General features: G+C 41.4%; 1 long non-coding RNA gene across 1 annotated transcript in view; it reads left to right on the forward strand.

The window, feature by feature from the left end:
• Positions 1-23,653, forward strand: part of LOC146806005 (uncharacterized) — a 699,435-nt gene that overhangs the window by 630,387 nt on the left and 45,395 nt on the right. Inside the window, exon 3 of the long non-coding RNA XR_014967535.1 lies at positions 14,937-14,968. This is a non-coding gene — a long non-coding RNA (uncharacterized LOC146806005). The remainder of the gene's footprint in view (positions 1-14,936; positions 14,969-23,653) is intronic.

A 23,653-nucleotide genomic window follows, 5' to 3' on the forward strand; every position in this document is an offset into this window, starting at 1 on the left:
TCTCGTCTGAATTCTTTCTTGGTCTCTCAGTCTGTTTATTGCTGTTATAAGGAACCGTCAAACAATGCTCTCTATCCTTCTGTTTATCAAAAATAGGCATTACAGTTCCTATAGTTACAGAATCAGTTACAGCTTCTAATTTTTTAGTTAATTCCCTAATCTTTTCAGTTAACTCCAAAGTGGTTTTCGCTAATTCTGCTGAATTTTCATTACTCATTTTACCATCCTGTCTTTTCTCTATCTCTCTGAAGGAATTATCTATTCCTATTTCTTGTGGTACTGATTTATCTTTTATGTTTCGCAGAGTCTCTCTCATTGGGGCACTTGGTGTCAGTATGTCAGAATCTGATTGATACGGGGGTGGGTTTTTATAAAACATGTCATCAAGAACATCATCCTCCGATTCATGCACTTCATACCCTCCTGACTCTGTATTATTTATTTTTTCCATACATTTTCTACTACTAACTTCTTTAGCATGTCTCACAGGAAATAAACCATCAGCCATATTTGCACTTCGCCATCTCCTCATTCTGTCATCATGATTCTCCTGTCCATATGATCTACAAAACATGTACCTATTCCTTCCGCCACTCCTCTGTCTTTCTCTGTCATGCATCTTGTCTTCCCATTCTGTCAATGCTTCAAACTGTGTTGGTCTAGGTCTCGGTTCTAGATTCATCATTCTCTCTCTCAAATTTCTCAAAACCGCTAAATAAAATGAATCGTGTTCTGGAAATGCCAAAACTCCATCACCTTTTGTATACTTCACCCAATTGTCTAACCAAATAAAAGTATGGTATCTGTATTTCGCAACCATAAAGAATGCGGGCGATTTTGGTGGGGGAAGCAATTGTCCCTCTCTAGTCACAATCGGTTTGTCCTATTTAAATAACCTCTTGATTTTTCCAAACCAGGACTTTTTCTCTTTTTCGGGTGGACCGTAATACATCATTTTGTCTTCCGTGTATTGCTAGATTTTCCCTACGAATATTCTGTTGTTTTAACAAATCGTAGCGCGACTCACACTAACGCACCAATCCAGAGAGTCTATGTCACTTCTGTATTTTCTCCAATCCCAGCGCGACTCACACTAACGCACCAATCCGGAGCATCGACGTCATCCTGTAATTTTTTCACTCCTACCACGTCGTACACTAACGCACTAATCAGGAGCGCCTACGTATCTTACTGTTAGCCAATCCCAGCGCGGTCTTTCTGACGTCAGCTTTTCTCGCTACGCGGCTCCTACTACTACTCCTGCTCCTGCTGACCCCTCCTTTACAAAATGTATGGGTAAACTTCCTTACGTTCTTCTGACTTACAAATCTGTTAGTAACGACATGAAAACTCCACCATTGTCTGTTTCGCTAACCAAGAATAGTTAATGACCTTCCTCACAAGGATTCCGTCTTTCCCGAGAGCAGCACTTACCTCTGCAATATTATGAAATCGTTACTTCCGTTGATAAAGTAGCACATCCCTCTACCTTACCCTTCTAGCAAGCATTAGCTAACTGTTTCTCTAGAATTAAGACACCTAGTTGGAGACGCTTTGCTCCTGAGAAATAAAACCAGAGTTTCGCAATTAACCGAATGCTATTTCATCCACACACTTTCATACGGAAAATGTTGTTCATTCACACAGAATTCTGTCTTTCCCGATAACAGCGTATAGTCTGTCATACTATAGAATTATGACACTGATTAACAAAGTAGCACTTCCCTCTACTTTATCCTTCTAGCAAGCTTAGGAAACACCTATTACCTTTCCAGTGATAAGCATAATCAGAGTGCCTTTTGGACTCCTGGTACCTAAGACCAAAATTCCACAGGTGTCCTTCGCTACCATACATTACTTTCATACAGAAAATGTCCCTAATGGCAACACACGACGATGTTACCGAATCAAACCCAGACAATGCGCCGTGCAACTCCAATCGTTACACGTTTTCCCCGTGTACCTACAGGGTAACAACAATTCGGTCTTCCCCGAAAGCAGGGCTTACCTCTGCTCTACTATGGAACCGTTACAAACTTCCGACTTCTTACATCCCACAAGCCGTAAAGCAACATAGAACTCGACGCGACTCAACATAGAGTGCTAATACATAAATCAATACTTTCCCACAATCAACAATCAATAAGTAATTTACAAGCAATAATCACCAAACCAAAACAATAAAACCATCCTCTTGCTACCAGAAAAACTGATCCAGCGCAAAACGGGGTAAGGGAGCAACCTGTATCAATATCCTACTCGCATCACAGACCCGTTGTCATGCACACTCATTCATACACACATTCATTGGTGGGGCCCATAACACCAACTTACATACGTCACCATTCTCGAGTTTACACACACAGGAGGGATGAATAATTTAAGCGCTGGACATGTGGGGGGAACACCTTATAACCTATAGGGAGAGAAAATCTTTTTACAAAATATACATTAATCTTTGTCGCCTATAGATCCCTATTCTTAAACATCAAGGCACTCCTTCCACTTGGTTGACGGACAAATTAGTTGGATTGGTTGATGGTGATCTAGAACCAGCTAAAACACATCTTAAGAATCAAAATCTTTCTCTAAATGAAACCCCACAAACTCATGTTTTATCGTTAATCAATAATTGTTTATCTAAATTTTCATATTGATTTTATATTTGCATTTGTCTCGTCAAAGTTTAGAAGTTTTATATCAATTTAAGTAAATCCCAGAACATTATATTTGGGACTTCTCTATTTCATTGGCTCTGCATAATCGAGTTCTGTCATCAATCGCCCAAATATAGCAGACCAAAGCTCAGCGTCCAAAGTTCTCTGCTCAGCACCTTACAGTCCCAAAGTTCGGCAAAGGACCAGAGACGTGCAAGCATCTATCATTGCCTGTGGAGTTGGTAGTAATCTGCAGTCATCAGACGATCAGGCAGCATCCAGACCCTCAAAGGTTTAGGGGTGATGAATCATCATGAAGAAGAAGAACGATTGGCTGGTTGAGATCGTCCGACTTATTATACCAAATTCTCAGTACAGTTTGAGGGGTGAGGTCATTGGTTAACGAAGAGTTGGCTTGTTCCGGTTTACTTCCGGTTCCGGTTGATTGTTCTTCTGTATTGGCAAACGTCCCGTTTCGTAGCCTTGTTCGGGGACACGCTGTGCAAAGGTCGCTACGAGATTTAGGAGATTTGTCGCACATGCGTAGCTCATTCCGCACCTCATGAGACAGTGGCCACTTCGATGTGTGGTGACAGTGATACCAAAGGGGATGATGGACGGAGCGTTAGAGCAAAACAAACACTCACCTCCAGTCAACTGATCGGTTTTGGGTTCATAACCCTCGTCAGCCAGTCTATCTGGAATCCAGTGGCAAAGTGAGCAAGGGACCCAAGTCTGGGCATACCCTGCCAACTAAGGGCGAACAAAGCGATACCAAAGGGGATGATGGACGGAACGTTAGAGCAAATCAAACACTCACCCCCAGTCAACTGATCTGGGTTTAATCCATCATCATTCTTTAGCTCACTCCACCACCCCAGTTCAGACATGGCCATATGCAAATCAGCCTGACCCTGTGCCTCATGGGAACAGTCCAGCCCGAACTGCCAAGCCATGTCTTCCCTGGACCGGAAACAAGCATCCTGGGACCGGTTTCGGGTTCATAACCCTCGTCAGCCAGGCTATCTTGAATCCAGTGGCAAAGTGAGCAAGGGACCCACGTCTGGGCATACCCTGCCAACTAAGGCGTGGTGACAGTGGCCATATTTGATTTAGACCCAAATGCCAACTTAAGCGAAACAAACACAAAAGAGTAATTAATACATAGAAACAGTGAATGTAATGTTAACCCCTTGCTACTCCCTCTATGTGCTTGTATTTATCTAGCATTTAGCGACATTTAAAGGAATTATATTAACCTTTTTCGATCCTCCTAGATGGTGCAACATCACAAAGCAACATATATCATGCAGTATTCTATTACCACATATACTATTACTAATAATCATACAGATTTTAGTTATAAAGGTTATTAAGCCATGCAAAATGCAAATCCCACGTGTAGTTCCAAATTAATAATATTGATTAATACGCATGCAAAATTCATTTAATAATATTATAGTTAATAGATTATATAATTAGTATTTTCATGCAAGAATAGAGGAGGTATACAAAATGTTGTGCTACCTGCTCCATCAATCTCATGCATGGATGTTGGTGCAGGAATATACAAGTCTTACGGTACAACCGTATTTAGAAATACCATGGTCAGTACAAACCAAGAATATATTTATGAAGGCAAGATTCGGTAACTTACCATGCTTAAAACATGCAATGCCTAGGCTGAGACCAGCTGTGCCGACTCCCTGCAGACTATGCAAGCTATGGGATAAAAGTATTATTCATTTGGTTTGTATATGTGCAGTAATGATGGCGGGAAGGAAATGATATCTGAAAAACTGCTTCATTGACAGAGGTGTTTGTACATGTAGGAACGCTATGGTAGTTTGTTTTAGACTAACGGATGTTAAAATGAATGCCAATTTTTGAAAATGTTTGATATTTGCAAAAAAGAAACTGGATGCTTGTGAGCTGAGCCTAGTAAATCTGGAAGTTCAAAATAATTAGGGATACAATTTTGTACCATATTAATGAATTTGCACATAAGCAATGAAATAATTGTCTCTATCCATATTAAGCCTTGGAAAAATGATGGACTGATGTAATGTTTCTAAATTATATTCCGGGACCTTGTGAGAAAATTACTTTGAGACTATTAGGAATTTTAGAATTATTTGTTTGTTAAATCGTAACTGGTGTGTTTTTTTAAAGATTGTTCCAATTGTAAGATTTTTATCAATCATGCAATAAAATGTATCATTATCAATAGGCAAGTACATAAGCGCCACTCTGGCTTTCCTAAACTTCATGGACTTTAAAAGGGGACGAAGAAACTGCCATCTTGGGTAGCTAAAATATTTACATAAAAGGACAAAATGTAACGTGTCCTATTGAGACCTAGAGTCGAGCCACTGGGTCCTCTAACATTTGGGGGATCAAAACCAGATGGGGATGCCAAGAGATGGTGAAGCAGAATGAACCTAAAATGGGTGACTAAAAATCGGTTGCGCTTGTAAGGGTGGGGAGATAGCTTTCCCTGCCCTGAACTGACTTTAACAAGGCGTGCATCTTCATTGTTGGTTTCAGAAGCTCAGTGTTTTCATGGTGGGCAGAGGCATGTTTAAAGAACAATTATTTTACCGTATTAAGATCCTGAGGCTTTACTGAATCTCATTAAAGAAAAATATCAGGCTAACTAGAGCAAAAAGAGACTCCTTGACGTGCCGTAACGAGAGGCTTTTAAAAGCATGCTCTAGTGACAGACAGTCTGATATGATCAGGTGATTTAAATCCTTATCCTCCCTGGACCATAACTTTACCCACTACAGCAGAGGCTTGACTACCGCCTGTCAGCTAAGAGGTTGACACCAAGCTCTTTGTGTACTGCAAAAGAGGGAATGCTTTGAGGAACCGTCAGAATCCATCACAAAACCTATTTTTGGCCACCTGTAGATTATGTTTTGACGAATACCCACAAACTTCATTACCATATACAACCTTTAACTTTTGTTTTTTTTATACATTTCTGACGTTTTGGCACAGCTACTGGTGAGCTACTGGCTATGTCAAAGGGTCAAATTCTTAGAAAAGCAAAATATACAGGACAGGTGTATTGGCTTTATCAGGGGGTCAGCACAACAACATACATAAAGCAGACCTATTGCCTTTGTCAAAAAAAAAACACTTTAGTTCATCAATAACCATAATCCAATGTGTTCTTTATAAATATACACATGGTAGTGCTTAATAATAACTGTAACAAAAATATTTTAAATAAAGCATTTTCAACCAAACAAATCATTAACATGTGTTTGGGTGTTTCTTTAACACTTTCAAGGGCATAAAATGAGGCCTTAGGGCCAACCATAAAGGGTCCCGCTCTCCAGCTGAAAAGCATACATTTCCAGCTCAGAGTGCTTTAATAAAATATGGAAGCTGTCCTGGGATCATGGATTCAATGACCCAAAAGACCTACTGTTAATTTGCTAATGATAGTAGGGGGGCTGCTGCATTCTATGCATATATATATATCTTTTTTTTCATTGAAAAAACATAGGTTTCAGGCACGTTATAGTTAGGAATTAGCATTTAAAAAACCTTAAACATTCACTGAAAAAACCATAGGTTTCAGGGGTGTTATTGTTAGCTGGACTTTTCACTCGTACAAAACCATTGAAATTCCCGCGGTATAGTTAGTTCAGCTAACTATAACTCGTGCGCCCTCAATGCACTGCTGATGATGTCACATATTACATCACTCATGACGTGGTCAGTGACATCACTCATGACATCACTGATGACATCTCAAATGACATCACTGATGACATCACTGATGACATCATCCAGTGAATGTGTGTTTTTCTGAAAATTACATATGTTTTATATATGTATATCTCAAGGTCGATGGAAGAATAAATGGGTATATAAGTGTCTAAATGGATGATTTGTTTTTGAAAAATTGATTGTATAACTGGATGATTAAGTGTATCTTAGTGAATACATGGCTTAGTGAGTAATGTTTAAATATGTAAATATCTGTATCAGTCTCTCACTTTGTGTATAAGTGGCTGCATGGGTTGTTGAGTAGCTACATGAGTGTCTATATAGGTTGTTAGTTGGTTTTTGGAGTATCAGTATGAGTGTCTGAGTGTCTGTATGGTTCGGTGGGGGTATTACGTAGTGCATAGGTGCATGAATGAGTGACTCACTGTTTGTATGTGTTGAAGACAGCATGTGTGTAGGACTGTATGGGTGGATGAGTGTGTGCATGGGTGTGTTAGTGAGTGAATGACTGTCTCAATAGTGTCTTTATGAGTAACTACATATGTTTTAAACAAGTATATGTGACTAGTGGTGTATATAAGTGAGTATATGTGAGAGTGAGAGATTGGAAGAGTTCCTGTATGAATAAGTATGTGTTTCTATAAGTGATTGTTTAAAAGACTAAGTGTGTGTAAGTTTCTGTAGAAGTAAGTGTGGTGATGTGTGTATAACTGTATATGCAAGCAAATGGATGTTTGATTCTTTATTAGCATGAGTGACTATGTGTGTGAGTAACTCTATGGATGAGTGGCATTGTGTAACAGGATGTATAGGTGTATGAGTACATATGATGAGTGAGTACATGTATGAGTGACTGTATAGGACTGTTGGTGAATGAGTGGATGTGTATGTGGATCTTAGAATTACTGAATAGGTTGTTGTAACTGGTATTGGTATGTCCATTGTTTTGAACATTTTAGTTTCTATTTTTGAATGTGTGTATCAAAGGTTTTATTAGGGGAGAGGAGATCTGCCACTCTATCACAAGGATGATGTCATCAGTGATGTCATCAGCGATGTCATTTGAGATGTCATCAGTGATGTCATGAGTGATGTCACTGACCATGTCATGAGTGATGTAATATGTGACGTCATCAGCAGTGCATTGAGGACGCGCAAGTTATAGTTAGCTGAACTAACTATAACGCGGGAATTTCAATGGTTTTGTACGAGTGAAAAGTCCAGCTAACTATAACACACCTGAAACCTATGGTTTTTTCAGTGAATTTTTAAGGTTTTTTAAATGCTAACTCCTAACTATAACGAGCCTGAAACCTATAGTTTTTTCAGTGAATTTCAAAGGTTTTTTAAATGCTAATTTCTAACTATGCCTACAGAGATAGGACATGTGAAGAAAGAAGAAAAAACGCACAGAAAGAAAAAAAAGAAATGCAGAAAGAAGCAACAGAAGTCCTCAAAGACGAGGAAAAGTGCAGGAAGAAGGATAACACGCAGAAAGAACAAACAGAAGAGCAGAAAGAAGCCTTGTTGCAAAATCATCCTGTACCCTCAACTTTTTCAGACGGATACTGGTGGTAACTGAGTCTGACAAACCAGACCTAGAGCCAGTGCTATGTCAAAAGACACTCAGAATAGAGTGAAAACACCTACATACACTAGGGAACACTATGCGTTGGGGTCCTCCTGTGATTAGCATGACCTCCCTGTAAGCCCCTAGTACATAATAGGGCAGGGGATTAAAACTACCTCTTAAAACGCGCCACAGGGCGTGTTTGCACACGTCACCTCAGGCCCCGTCCCCTCCCTTCACCACTGTGTAAACGCGCCCTGTGGCCGTTCTAAGTTGAGAGATTAAGTCCCTTTGAATCCTAAGGGTCCATAGGGTCAAACTAGCACACTAGGTAACTCCAGTAAGTGCCACAGAGCTGTGTGGCATAGAGGTGTAAAAAGGGGCGTGGCCTCAGAACACTTCTCTGCAACGCAGCTCCCTGGCGCATACTGGAGATACCTGTTGAGCTAGTTGGCCCTCAGGGACCCTCAGTATTGAAGGGGAATTAATTCCCCAACTTACAATTAGCCAGGGGGCGCGTTTGCAGAGTGCTGCAAGGAGGGGGCATGGCCTCCAACACGACACGATGCCGGTCTTTTATTTATTTTATTTTTTTAAGAAGGAGGGCTGTGTGGCCCCCTTTCTTTTTCTAATTTATTGGCCCTGGGGACCCCATCCCCCAGGGCCTGCACCCTAATTTTTTTTGTTGTAAAAATAAATTTGGAAGGGAGCCGCTTGACCAATGTTCCCTCTAATTTATTTCCTCTGTGTGTGGCAATGTAACATCTCTGTGTACTGCAGCCAAGGCTATGTGCACCAAGAAACTGACCATGCATACTAGAGTTACCTGGATTTCCACTTTAGGCCAAACAGGCATATACTCACATGTTTCTTTATTTGCATTTGTTACGCTAAACAGGTTTATAAACCTGCATTGTGTGTTAGTCCTTCTGTGGTGCAGCTTTTCCCTGGCATGAATGCTACATGAGAGGTAGAGCTATGCAAGACTGAAAATTCTTTGGGAGGGATGAGCCAGATCCTTTAGAATATCCCAAATAAAATGATACAGCAAGTGGCATGCAAAAAATATGACAAAGACTCTTTCCAATTATAAAGAGGTCATTTGGTTAAGAGTTGAATTTGAATGTATTCATATTACAATAGATGATAGCAAAGCAAAATGAGGATGACAAACTTTGACATCATAGGAATTGCGCAGCAGACTGCCACAACCCTAAAACCTGACACCTAACTGTTTTATTGCACTGAATATGCAGCATCAGATTGTAACCATAACAGCCATTCTTTAATATCACATCAGGTTCCGTATACCATAATGATGGGATTTTTCAGTTACTACATCAGGCATAACACAACAATGGGACCTAAGACTGAAACAAGTCAGACTATTGGCTTTGCTAATGTTTTTTAGCTGGATCAAACAAATGAGTAGCAATGATTTTATTAAGATAATGTGAACTGAAAATATCTGCCCTCCACGCATATATTTTTTGTCCCCACAGCTTTCTGAAATCTTCAGTATGCATATATCACACGTCATCTCTTCTTGTGCACCATTTTTTCACTCTCTCCTGAACATACTTCATTTCACTTCCTCTACTTCAACACCTCACACACACACCTCACACACACATCACACACCCACTCACCTGCTGCAAGTGCTGCATTTTGCTTCTCTTTGGTGAGGTCTTAGTTGGAAAGTTGTGTATCTCTTGCACCCATTTTTTCACGGTTAGGAATACCATGTATGTTATCTTAATACATTTCTTAAAGCACACGTATACCCAGGGGTGTCTTGGCATTGACTCAGCATAACAAACACGTAGTGAGAAGGATACTCAATACTAGTTGTTAAACAGCCAGGTTTACAGCACTTTTCTGAAGGTTACTAAGGAGGGAGCAGCTCTGAAGTTAAAAGGTAATGCATTCCAGCGGTTAGGGGTTTATAGGGCAAAGTAACTACCACCCCAATTAAGTCTTATGAATATGGTGCTGGTGACCTTCAGAGAGTGTTTGGATCACAGGTCCCTACTGGGTTCATACCACGCTAGGGATTATTTAAGATGATCAGGGCTGTAGTTGTGGAGAGCTTTGCAGGTAAGATGGAATGCTTTAAATGTAATTTGATTGCTTAAATATAACCAGTGGAGTCCTTTAATGGCTTGGGAGACTGACTGGAATTTCAGAAGGCCAATGAGGAGTCTAACAGCCGTATTCTGTACAGTTAATTCAGATGTTGCTTTTGGAGATTTAGGTACAGTCCATTGGAGTAATCCAGTTTTGTAAGAATTATCAAGGTGATTACTGTTTTCCTTGAGTTGGAGGGAATAAGGGGACTGATTTTCCTGGAGATTCTGAAGGTGTTGAAGCTTGAGGAAATGACTGAATTGATGTGTTCACTAAAATGTAACTTATTAAGATTCTAAGATTTTATGCTTTTTGGGCTGGGGATGGGGTTGTTCCTAGTTCTGTGGGCCAGCAAGTGGGATTCCAGAATTGTGGATCATTACCAAAGAGGATGACCTTAGTTTTGTCTGAGTTCAATTTAAGGCAATGTTTGCCCATCCAATTGGTGATAGCTCTCATGCAGTTGTGAAGTTGGAGGTTAGTGTGGTTAAGGTTGTTGGGGGCAGACAATACAAGTTGTGTGTCATCAGTGTAAGACATGGGTGAGAAGCAAAAGAAGCTGATAAGGGATGTTAATTCAGTTACGTAGATGTTAAAAAGTAAAGGGCTGAGTGAGGACCTTTGAGAGACCCCACAAGGAAGAGAGAATGGTCTGGATGTGACATTGTCCAACATCACTGAATATTCTCTGCCCGTCAGGAAGGACCATAGCAAGGCAAGAGCTTTGTTATTGATGCCAAGGTGTTTAAGGCGAAGGATCAAAGTGGAATGATCCGCTGTATCGAAGGCCCCCGCTAAGTAAAGAAGAATGAGGACTGCCTACCTCCCTCATCCAAGATGGTTCTTAACTCATCTGTGGTTTTGATTAATGCGGTCTCTGTGCTGTACTTTTTGAAGAGGCAGGACACATAAGGAGATTGAAAGATGGTTTAATGAGATGACAGAAACGACCCCTGGAAACACCAGCCACCTTCTTCTGCAACTGCTCTCCCTCTCTGCCCTCCACATTCCAATAGCAGGCTCAGAGACAACAGGTTGCTAGGGAGCAGCCAGTGTTCCAATGCATCTTATAAAATGTACAAGTACAATACTTTAATTAGATTGGAGAATATACCACATCTCCCTTTCCAAGAACATTTCAACAGAAAAAAAAACATATAATTAGGAACATACATAGTCATCATATTTTGTTGGCATAACGCGTATGCGTCCAGAACCAATTCTAACACTGGACGCAGGTACATCCTTTGGATCAGACATAGGCTTGCGTACGCCAGGGTCATGCTGGACATTGGATGATGCAGCAACTTCAGTGTCAGGGCATGGCAACACTTTTCTCGTGTTCCACCAATTACCGTCTGATAACTTTAAACTGTTTCCCTTAACTAGTACTAGCTTCTTGGGAAAGGACCATTTTGAACAACCCTTCCTAGATTTGTCACCCACATATACTCTTACAAACATTCCCTGCGTTTGTGTTTTACAATATTCTTGTTATGTCTATGACAATAAGCTTTTTGGTATTTGATTACCCTATGTTGTACTTTTTTTAAAATCAGTTTCATGTTTACCAGCTTTATTCATCCAAGCTGGTACAGCTACAGAACATGGTATTCTACCCTTGAGTAAGGAAAAAGGTGTCTCTTTGTTTACAGAATGAGGGGTAGTGCGATACGACCACAACATGTCCTTTACGTGTTGCTTCCAACACCCACCACTCATACAGGCTAGTTGAATGCACTCCACCAACACCCTGTTGAAGCGCTCCACAAGACCGTTGCCCCTAGGATGATAAACAGGTGTTGTTATATGTTTGATGCCCCACCTGACAAGAAATTTCTCGAAATCCTCTGAGATAAATTGAGGACCATTATCTGTAACTATCTCAGCAGGACAACCTTCCCTTCTGAATATGTCCTCACAAAACGAAATAATGCTATTAGACTTAACTTCTCTTACAAAGGCAACCTCTGGCCACTTAAAAAAATAATCCACCATCACTATGGCAAATCTTTCAGTCACATTTAAAACATCAAAAGGTCCATAGATGTCAATGGCCAACCTGTCCAAAGGACCTTTGGGTATAGATGATGGGACAATGGTGGTTTCCTGAGATGAATGGGTCTTGTCACTGCATGCACATGCTATACAGTCACAAATATATCGTTCGATTTGTATGTCCATCCCGGGCCACCAAAAATCCTCCCTAACTCTCCTTTTCATGGCGGACATTCCACCATGTCCTTCATGCATGGTGTTTAATAATTTTTCTCTTAATGTCACAGGTACCACCAACCTACTCCCTCTCCTAAGTAACTCATCTACAACATTTAATTCAGGCCAAATTAACCTGAATGGCTCCAATTCTTCATGCAATCTCCATCCCTGTTCTCGATTTAAAACACTCTTGATTTTGGTCAACACATTATCTTTATCAAGAGCCTCCTTCAATCAATGAATCAATCAATCACGGCATTTCTAAAGCACGCTACTCACCCGGGAGGGTCTCAAGGCGCTGGGGGGGGAATGTTACTGCTCGAACAGCCAGGTCTTGAGCTGTTTCCTGAAGGAGAGATGGTCCTGGGTTCGCCGAAGGTGGGTGGGGAGGGAGTTCCAGGTCTTCTTCACTGATGGAACTGCAAACATCTTTTACCTCTGCTACCATCCATTCATCATCTTCTTCGTCTTGTATATTATCTAATGGTAACCTTGATACACAATCCGCATATATGTTTTTAGCACCTGGAATATATTTGATCTCAAATGTATATTCCTGAAGATGATATAACCACTTAGCAATTCTAGATGTAGCTTTGCCCGCCCCCTTGGTGGAAAAAAGGTCCACTAAAGGTTTGTGGTCTGTGTGTAACTGAAATTTGGTTTCCCACACAAAAGTACGAAAGTATTGTATTCCACACCAGCACGCCAAAGCTTCCTTTTCAATGGTGGAGTATGTATGTTCTGCACCCTTTAAAGTACGGGAAGCGCAGGCCACTACTCTTTTGTTTCCTTTGTGCACTTGAATAAGCACAGCACCTAGACCATGATTGCTGGCATCAGTGGAAATTATGGTTTTATCATCTGGATCAAAAGGTTTTAAGGTGACAGCTTTGGAAATATCTGTTTTAATTTCTTCAAAATTTCGTTGACTTGCTTCAGACCATTCGAATTTGGCATTTTTTTCATCAATTTTCTTAATTCATGGACTTTTTCGGAGAAATGGTGTACGAATTTTGAGTAAAATTCAGCTAGACCTAAAAACGACCTGAGTTGGTCTTTGTCACTAGGAGCAGGTGCTCTCTCTATAGCTTCAACTAAGCTCCGTTTAGGTTTAACTCCATTGCATGTCAATGTGTGGCCCAAATACTCAACCTCGCTTACACCAAACTTACATTTTTCTACAGCAATGGTGAGCCCAGCCATCGAGAGTTTCTTGAGTACCTGTTCTAAAATGTTATCATGATTGATCTTATCGCACCCCCATACTAATACGTCATCTTGAAACACTAAAACATTCTTTAGGACTGCTAAAATAGATTGCATCACTCTTTGAAATACGGCCGAAGCCGATGCCAATACAAATGGCACGCGAATGAATTGAAAAGCACCCTCTGGTGTGATGAACGAAGTGACATGTCTTGAATCTTCATGTAATAACACTTGATGGTATGCAGTGGATAAATCTAACGTGCTGAAGTGTGTACCTCCTTTTACTCTTGTTAACATTTCATTAATATGAGGAAGAGGTTGACGATCTATCCAGATATTGTTATTCAAGTCTCTCAAATCAATGCACATTCTGATATTTCCGTTGGGTTTTCTGGCCAAAACTATGGGGCTTAACCATTCAGATGCCTCTATGGCTCAATTACTCCCTCGTTAATAGATCCAATAGATGATTAGATTGGATAAATTGCATCAGTTGAGTATCTATAATATGTTTATTAGCTTTGCTGGAAAGGGCAATCTGAAAATAGGACGGTAGCTGACTGGATTTTCTGGGTCCAGATTGGGCTTCTTAAGAAGTGGAAATGTAGAGGCCTTCTTCCACATGGTGGGAAAAATCCCTGTAGCAAACATCCCATTGAAGATGTTGATCAGGTAGGGAGCTATAGGCACAGGGATCTGTTTGAGGATGGAGGGGGGGCACGGGTCGTAGGGGGAACCGGATTTTATAGATTGGATGATCTTGAAAACTTTTGGAGGGGTAGTGGGGTGAATTCACTAAGATTGACTAGAGTGCTGCTACCCTAGTCATAGTGAGCTGTCGAAGAGTTCTTACTGGAGTCAGCAGGGCTTGATGAAATTAACAGATTATATATTTGACCTACTTTGTTGCAGACATGCTGGGCTATCTTTTAACACTCTGTGATTTGTACGTAGGCCAAAATTGGAGGTGAATGTAGTCTGAAAGGTTTTAGGACTCACTGACAGGTACTGTGAGAATTTGGCACTGCATTCTGCCTTAAGTACAAAGCTCTCAATCATGTACCATCATAATCACACACCCATTGTTTTTACTTAATAAGACACAGGGCTGCAACTCAGTCCACAGTATGTCATATAGTGCATACGAAACTGCAAATACACATTAGTAAAACCTCATCCTCTCAGGTAATGCACAATGAAATGATGCATGAAGCATTCATGCATCTCAGCATAATTTGGGAAAAAAGGACTGGTAATGGAGTGACTGTTGATGTAGGAATGTGTGTGGTGTACATTTGCGAAACATGTGTATTTATTATTGTCTGTACTGTACAGTGATTATTATTACTTCTACATTTATAAAAGCAAACTCTGTTTGTAAATTAAACTAACGGAAAGCTTTATTTCAGGTTGAAGGGAAGACTGCCTGAACCAAGAAGAGGTAGGGAAATGTTTCACACCTGCTCAGACAGGGGTGCTGCAGTTACACATAATGTTATTGTTATCTGTGCGTGGTCCTGAGGAAATCCACGTTCCTGTAAAAAATGCAGTCCTCCATCTTTGCTAGCAATGGCACATATCTAAGGTTTATGCATATTTTGGAAAGACCAGGTAATTGCCAGTAGCATATAAATTATGCCATGGCCTCTGGTGCAAGCAATAAAATGGCTCTTCTGACTGTTGTTGGGATAGGAAAATACAGAAATGTACATGATTTTATGGTCCCTGGTGCCACTACAACTGCTGCACCAATGGTAGCTACTTCCCTGGTACTAACATCAGTGCATGCGCACTACATGGAAACAGTGAGCTGGGGCCTCTAAAAAGAAAATTATACAATTTGTGCCGACATGTAGCTTCCATTGGTTCAGCAGGTGCAATGGCACTGGGGGCCAAGGTTATAGGGCCCACTGAATGCTGACTATTGCTGTATTTCATAGTTCAAATACCCATTTAGTGGCTGATTTGTACAAAGTGAAACTAGAAAAACGATTGATCCCGGCTTTCTCACATAACCACATTGTGTGACCTTAGGCAAATAGTTTATTTCAGCAATATGCCATTTTCTTCATTATCGTATATGAAAGCACCTTTAAATAGGTGAGTTCAGTATAAGAGGCATACAAACATATTGTTTTGATTTACTAGACTATAATGTCGCTTTCTATACAAGAATGTGGGCCACATACAAGGTGCACATAACAACTTACTTTCTTCAGTTCACAAACCACATTAGTATGGGGTAAGGGAAAGAATGGTTCTATTTTTAAAAACTTACTTTTAATCAGTGTTGTGCACTGATATAATATGACATGTTAATGACAACGTTCAGCGTGTGAAAGAAAGGTGGATTTTGGTATTTTGGAGAGGCTTTATCTTATTTTAGGTGATATTTGCTGCAAGATTAATGGCAAACATTTCAGGGCTCAGCTTGTAAAAGGGGCCTCTGCACTGATGCACTAAGAACTATCAGGCTGATCTTTATACACAAGCATCAGCTGTCCCTTCCTAAACACGAACAATGCACAGAGCACTTTAAACTTAACATTACTTTCAGGCAGTCGAATAATGCCAATTGATGCACGGCAGTAAAAAACATACATTAATCAGAGATGCCATTGCTGCCTGTATATGCCTGAAACCACCGCCAATTTGAGCAAAACTTATTAAACAAATGGCATGTGCGCAGCTTGAGACCAGCCCTTAATGTCCTGCAGAGTAATTCTTAACACCCCATCAACCCCTGCCCTCCTCCCATCTTCCTCACACCTCTCGCTGGCACATTGAAACTATCCCTGCCCCCACAACAAACATCAAAGTTTCTTTCAGCCCACGGCGAAGTCCCACTCAATCGATTACGGTCAGCCCTGCTTGTGACCCTCTGCAGCCATTCACCCCTCCCCGCACGGCCTCTTCCACAGTGAACTGCTTATCACTTCTCCACACGATATTGCCTCCGCTTCTCCCTGTGCTTTTCCATCGCGGAAGAGACCATTTTTTAATGCAGCTCACGTTATTTAAAGCAGCTGCAAAAGGTCCTGTGTGTAAATCGTGAAGTGTGCGCGCTTCACACTACAGACTGCGCGCTCGGGTAAGTTAGAATGCGCGCCAGTGCACAAGCGCACCTTGCAGGGAACACTGCGTGTGACCCCCCTCTCAAGTCCTTAATCGGCCCCGGGGACCCCAACCCCCGGGTGATGGCCTTTTTTTTGTATTCTTTAGGAGGGGGCTGCGTTACCCCCCTCCTCAGGCCACTTATGGCCCCAGGGACCCCGTCCCCCGGGGCCGACCTTTGTTTTTTAATATTTAAAAAAAATATATATTTATAGAAACACCTAGGATATGCTGGACAAACTGTATGTACCTATCACCATGACGATTTGCGTGATATTCATTAAAAGGCGACTATGCATACAATGAATCCACGTGGAATGTATTTACACCGCTAGTGAAGCTCTGACGTGTCTGACGCCCTACCGTGCCTAATCCCGGCTCCCCCGCTGGTGGTTACTCTCCAAGTAGACACCCTTGTCGTTTATTTATACAAACATGGGTAGCTATTGACGGGCACATTTAATACACACGCACACCAAGCCATTCAAAGGGGATTCAACAAAAATTAGACCAAACTATGCAAGAAACCCCCCTCACAGGGAATAAAACACACATCCACCGCCGGATGTGTAATACTTTTTATTTTACTCTCTAGAAAGGAGACGAACCTCACTTGAGAGTTACAGCGTGCTCCTGGTTGAGCCCAATGCAGTGTTACACCCACCAGTGCCCGCCGAGTGCCAGACACCTCTGTGTTGTATTCCACCAGCCAGTGCGTATGCTATGACACTCTCTAGCCCATGTGCACTGTAACACCACCCCGTGAATCTGTAATGCCACACTTGCCTTCGCGTGGGTTATATTGCCCCATCTAACGTGCCTTCCTCGATGGCTCCTGGTTGAGCCCAATGCAGTGTTACACCCACCAGTGCCCGCCGAGTGCCAGACACCTCTGTGTTGTTTTCCACCAGCTAGTGCGTATGCTATGACACTCTCTAGCCCATGTGCACTGTAACACCACCCCGTGAATATGTAATGCCACACTTGCCTTCGCGTGGGTTATATTGCCCCATCTAACGTGCCTTCCTCGATGCCTATGTTATAACGCACAGCGCTATGCCATACATATTACAATCTGGGATCCATATCTTGGTCACAGTGCATATGCAACGTTACACTCCCCAGCACATATTTTATATTACAACTTTAGAGACTAGATAGGTTACACAACACTGCCCTGTGCATATTACATTTCAAGGCGCATATCGCATAGCACGCGCTAGTGCCTGTGCTATCTCACGCTCTCCAATGAATCTGTCATTGCGCACAATGTATTGCATATTATATTTCACGCCCCGGTTCATCTTATATCACACTTTTTGGTGCATAGTTTATACCATACACTATATCTAGTTTTCATTTTCAATCGTGCTCTCAGGACTATGTCCTATATAACAATGCGTCCACCTACCCTTTTCACGGGCATTACATTTTGCCATGGGGGTAGAGGGTCAGGGGGTGTTTCTGTCAAGGGAGCCCGGAGTCACAGTCACAAACGTCCTCTTCTTCCTGAATAAAAGTGAGATTATGCTGCATACTTGTCATATTTTAAGTAGTTCGCACAGACACACATTTTAAAAACAATGAAGTTCCTAATACTCACCATCTCGGAACAGTTAGCTTTCTGCCCCATCCACCTCCTCCCTATCCTCTGTTGTCTGAATCCTTGGACTAGCCTCCTCCCTCCTGCCATGCATGGTCTGATGCGCTGCCACTGCCCTCCATTTAGCATGATGTACCAGTCCACTCTTCCTGCCCTCCATTGCCCAATTCTATGGCCCATCATTGACCTCCTGCTTAGCCCCTGTGCTTAGCTTGCTGCCCCTATTCTCCTTCTCCCTGCTCTGCGATGTCTTTGTGCATGCCCCTGCTCCATCCTTTTTGCCCACCATGTTCCATGGACCTGCCACTCCTATCTACTCTGAGTGTTCTGTTGAGCTGCCACTCCCCTCCCACCTGCCTAGCATTGTCAGATGACTGTAACCTGTCCCTGCCACCTCCACCCTGCCTGTCCACATGCCATGCCCCTATCCCCTTCCTCCTGTCCTCCATGGTCCATTTTACTGCCACACCCTTCTACCATCCCTGGTCTGTTGTGCTGCAACTGCTCCTCCTGCCTGCCCCGCGCGGTCTGTTGTGAGGCCCCTTCCCCTAAACTCTCTTGTCTGTGCCCAGGTCCTGACCCTCCCTTCTATCCTCCATGGTCCTTTGTGCATGCCCCTGCACCCTCCTTCTTGCCCATCATAGCCATTGTGCTGCCACTAACCCTCCCGCTTGCCATGCATGGTCTTCTGTGCTGCCATGGCCCCTCCCACCTTCCCTGTGTGGTCAGCTTGCTGCCCCTGACCCCCTCCCACCTTCCCTCCATGGTCTGTGTGTATGCCAACATAATCTCACTGTTGCTCTCTATGGTGTGTCTTGTTTCAAGTGCCCATCCTGCCTGACCTCCATGGTCATCTTGCTGCTCCTGCCCTGCCCCCTTGCCCCCAGCCCTCTGTTTCCATGTGCAAACCCCTATTCCCTCCCTCCTGACTTGTCTGTTCCATTGTAATGCCCCTGATCCGTCCCTCCTGCCCTTTATGGTCTGTTATTCTGCAGCTTTCTTTCCAGTCTGTCCATTATGGTCAGCTAGCTACCATTGCCTATTTCCCCTCTGTTCTCTGTTGTCCACGTGAATGGTCCTGTCCCCTCCCTATTGCTTTCTATGGATTGTTGTGCTGCACTCCCGTCCCACATGCCCTTTGTGGTGTATTGTGCTGCTGCAAACCCTGATGCCTGCCCTGTAGGGTCAGTTTGGTGCACCTCTCCATGTCCCTCCTGTCCTCTGTTAGCCGAGTCCATGTCCCTACCCCAATTCCTCCTGCCTACCATGATCCAATGTACCATACTTGCGAACATTTTAAACTTGGTAAGAGGGAGATTTTGAAAAAAAACTGGGGTATTGATTTTCCCCTTTGAGTTACATTGAAAAAGAGGAGATTGTAGAAAGAAGACAGATCAAATAAAGCCCATTTGAGCTTAAAAACATTGGACGTTTCCTGGCTGAAACGGGTCTGTTGGCATGTATGGTTGTACTACCACTGCCTCTTCCTTCTGACCACAATGGTCTATTATATTGCCACAGCCTCTCTTGCCAGTCCTGTATTGTTGGTTTGTTGCCCCTGCCCCCCTTTCCACTGCCCTCCATAGTCTGTTGTGCTGCCAATACCCTTCCTGCCTGCCCAGTGTGGTCAAATTGTTGCCTCTGCACTCTCCTACCTGCCTTCAATTTTCAGAGTCCGTGCCCGTGGCCTCTGCCTCTCAACAGTATCCTAATGAACAACTAGATTGCTAACATTCTATATTTATTACAAAAATGTGGAACGCCTGATGTCATCTTGATGTAATCAAAACTGTAAAACCTAGAGCATTTCCTTTAGAAATTACATATATGAGAGGGTCTTCTTTGCATCAAAATTATGGTTAGTGTTCTAAAAAACTAAAATGAGGACATGTTTTCTGAGTTTTCAAATAGCGACAAAGAACTTTTAAATTATTTGTAATCTTTATGTTTTTTTATCCAGTTGACCACTTGATTAAATGTTGCACTTAGGGGAGAGGATGTGGTGTTACTTCCAGAGCTGCAGACTTTGCAACTGGGGAACTAGGTTGGAGTTTCTGCTTCAGCTCAACATTCTGTGATTCTGGACAAATCACTTAATCTCCCCATGTCTACAACCAAAATGAATTTGATCTTATGTGATGTAACCAATGCTCATGTAAAGCACTCCAATACCTGACAAGTCTGCACTATATAAAACTGCAAATACACTAAAAATGAGTGTTTTGCACACTTCTGTCATTGGGCTACATGTGGGCTACATCTGGGTGATATGTGTGCTGCATTTGGGCTCTTTTGTCTCTGGTGGCCATATTGGGAGATTTATTTGTTATGAAGTTTCCTAATTTCCTCATTTACTGCAGTCTCCTCATTAGGAAATGCTTTCAGTTTTTTACTTTGATTCCATCAAGAAGGTATTCAGATATGTCACACATTTGCCATAAATTCTGAATGATAGCACTCTAGTTGCTCATTAGATCACTGTAGTAAAGCTACTGCTCACCAGGTAAGTCTGCAGCTGGTATTTAAAGTGTATGTTTCAGTCTGCATGTCAGAATTTTTTAATGAAATAGAAGAGGATTTGAGAAGTCAAAATGTGCCCTTATTTTTCTGTCTGCAGCACTAATCATAATTTCTATGGAAAAATGAACCCCCTAATTTTTTTCCTTTGTAAATTAAAAATTAAATGTTTTTAGTGTTACCACTTTATTCCAATCAAGATGGCTTCAGGTGTGCCATACTTTTGTCATAAGTAAGACTGTTAGCGCTCTAGTTGTTCGTTAGAACACTCTGGGACATTCTGTCATTGGGCTATACTTGGGCTACATCTGGGTGATATTTGGGCTACATTTGGGCTCTTTTGTCTCTGGTGGCCATCTTGGGAGATTTATTTGTTATGAAGTTTCCTAATTTCCTCATTTACTGCAGTCTCCTCAGTAGGAAATCCTTTCAGTTTTGTACTTTGGTTCCATCAAGAAGACATTCAGATGTGTCACACATTTGCCATAAATTCTGAATGTTAGCACTCTAGTTGCTCATTAGATCACTGTAGTAAAGCTACTGCTCACCAGGGAAGTCTGCTGCTGGTATTCAAAGTGCATGTTTCAGTCTGTATGTCAGAATTTTGTTTATGAAATAGAAGAGGATTTGAGAAGTCAAAATGTGCTCTTATTTTTCTTTCTGCAGCACTAATCATAATTTCTATGGAAAAATGAACCCCCTCATTTTCATCCTTTGTAAATTAAATGTTTTAAGTGTCACCACTGTATTCCAATCAAGATGGCTTCTGGTGTGCCATACTTTTGTCATAAGTAAGACTGTTAGCGCTCTAGTTGTTCGTTAGAACACTCTGGGAAATTCTGTCATTGGGCTATACTTGGGCTACATCTGGGTGATATTTGTGCTACATTTGGGCTCTTTTGTCTCTGGTGGCCATTTTGGGAGACTTATTTGTTATGAAGTTTCCTAATTTCCTCATTTACTACAGTCTCCTCAGTAGGAAGTACTTTCAGTTTTTTACTTTGATTCCATCAAGAAGGCATTCAGATGTGTCACACATTTGCCATGAATTCAGAATGTTAGCACTCTAGTTGCTTATTAGATCACTGTAGTAAAGATACTGCTCACCAGGGAATTCTGCTGCTGGTATTGAAAGTGCATGTTTCAGTCTGCATGTCAGAATTTTTTAATGAAATAGAAGGGGATTTGAGAAGTCACTCAAAATGTGCCCTAATTTTTCTTTCTGCAGCACTAATCCTACTTTCTATGGCAAAATGAACCCCCTCATTTTGTTCCTTTTTAAATTAAATATATTAAGAGTTACCACTTTATTCCAATCAAGATGGCTTCAGGTGTGCCATACGTTTGTCATCTGTAGGACTGTTAGCGCTCTAGTTGTTCTTTAGAACCCTCTGGGAAGCTGCAGTAGAACACAAAGGAATCAACTGACAGTCTCTGCCCTTGTTGGATGTACATGTTTTACTGAGAATGTCAGACTTCATTCTCACATGACTGAGAAAGATAATGTGAATTTACAGAAAATATGCTCTCAGTTTAGCTTATAGATCTCCTTCCAAACCTCTGTGGTAAAAGCATGAGAAAATAGTTTTCTCTCAAACATGATTCATGATATCCCAGCAGAAGGCTTTTTCACATGGTCAAATCACCTTAGAACACACCACAATTCCTAAAATGAGTATGGTACCATCAGCAAATGATTTATAATGTAACTAAAGTCTTAAAACCTTCTATTAACTGCAATGCTTTTTAATGAGGTGCTATCATGTATATTGGTCCCACGATGGCTGCCAACACTTCTTGGATGAAGTACTGACAGCCAATCAGATCTCACGATGAGATGTGTGGTTAGGCTCCGCCCAGATATCACTAACTTTTTTACCCTAATTTTCTCAGGAACTACTGAACGGATTTACACCATTTAAGCAAAAGGCACAATTCTGAACTGAGGACTATCTCTTTGCCAAATGTGGTGTAATTCCGTTCAGCAGTTCGGGCTGTAGCTGCGTCAACAAGTCCTAGGGAAAATGGATGGGGAAAATGCGTATTGGGACCCTCCTTTTTTCTCGGCCCCCGCTTGACGAATCACCGTGAAACTTTCAGGATAGGAGCGGAGCAGAGCTGGCCAAAAGTTCGGAACATTTCGTGAAGATTTGTCAACCGGCGCCAAAGATATTCCCAATAGAATGTTGTTGATTTCCTATGGAAAATAGGTCCTAACTATAACTATCTACTGGCGACTGCCAGTAGATTATATATATATATATATATATATATATATATATGTATATATATATATATATATATATATATATATATATATATATATATATATATATATATATATATATATATATAACTTTCAACAGTCCTGTCTTCTTCCTTGGTTAACAGGTACAGACCACAAAGTGCCAAGCAAAATTTGACGTGCTTAATTTATTTCTCCACAGTCAGCATAACGTTTCGGCTGTTAACACACAGCCTTGATCACATGACCCCCCAGTGACACACATGATTTAAATACAACTCATGATTGGATGTTGTCAGTTACAACTGCGTTTTGAATAAAGATAGAGCTAAACAAAATACTTCAAATGCAGAAATACGTGTTAAAATTCATAAATATATAAATAACTCTAAAAAATCGTCATGGTTAAATACATAGTCATAAGTGATATGATAAAATTCTTAATTTGTAAAATAATATCATTTGGTATGTAAGACTAAAAATAAAAAAAGCCTACAATGCCGGGTATCTTTGGTGCCATAGTGACCCGATATGATCCCTGTTGCATGAATTACGCTCTAATACAATATTATTCCCAAAAAAACACGTTGTAATTTGCCAATTTAAAGTGCAAATGCTCAGATTGTTGTCTCCAAAGTAGACATAGT

This window comes from Triturus cristatus, chromosome 8 (assembly GCF_964204655.1).
Source record: "Triturus cristatus chromosome 8, aTriCri1.1, whole genome shotgun sequence".
Taxonomy (NCBI): Eukaryota; Metazoa; Chordata; class Amphibia; order Caudata; family Salamandridae; genus Triturus; species Triturus cristatus.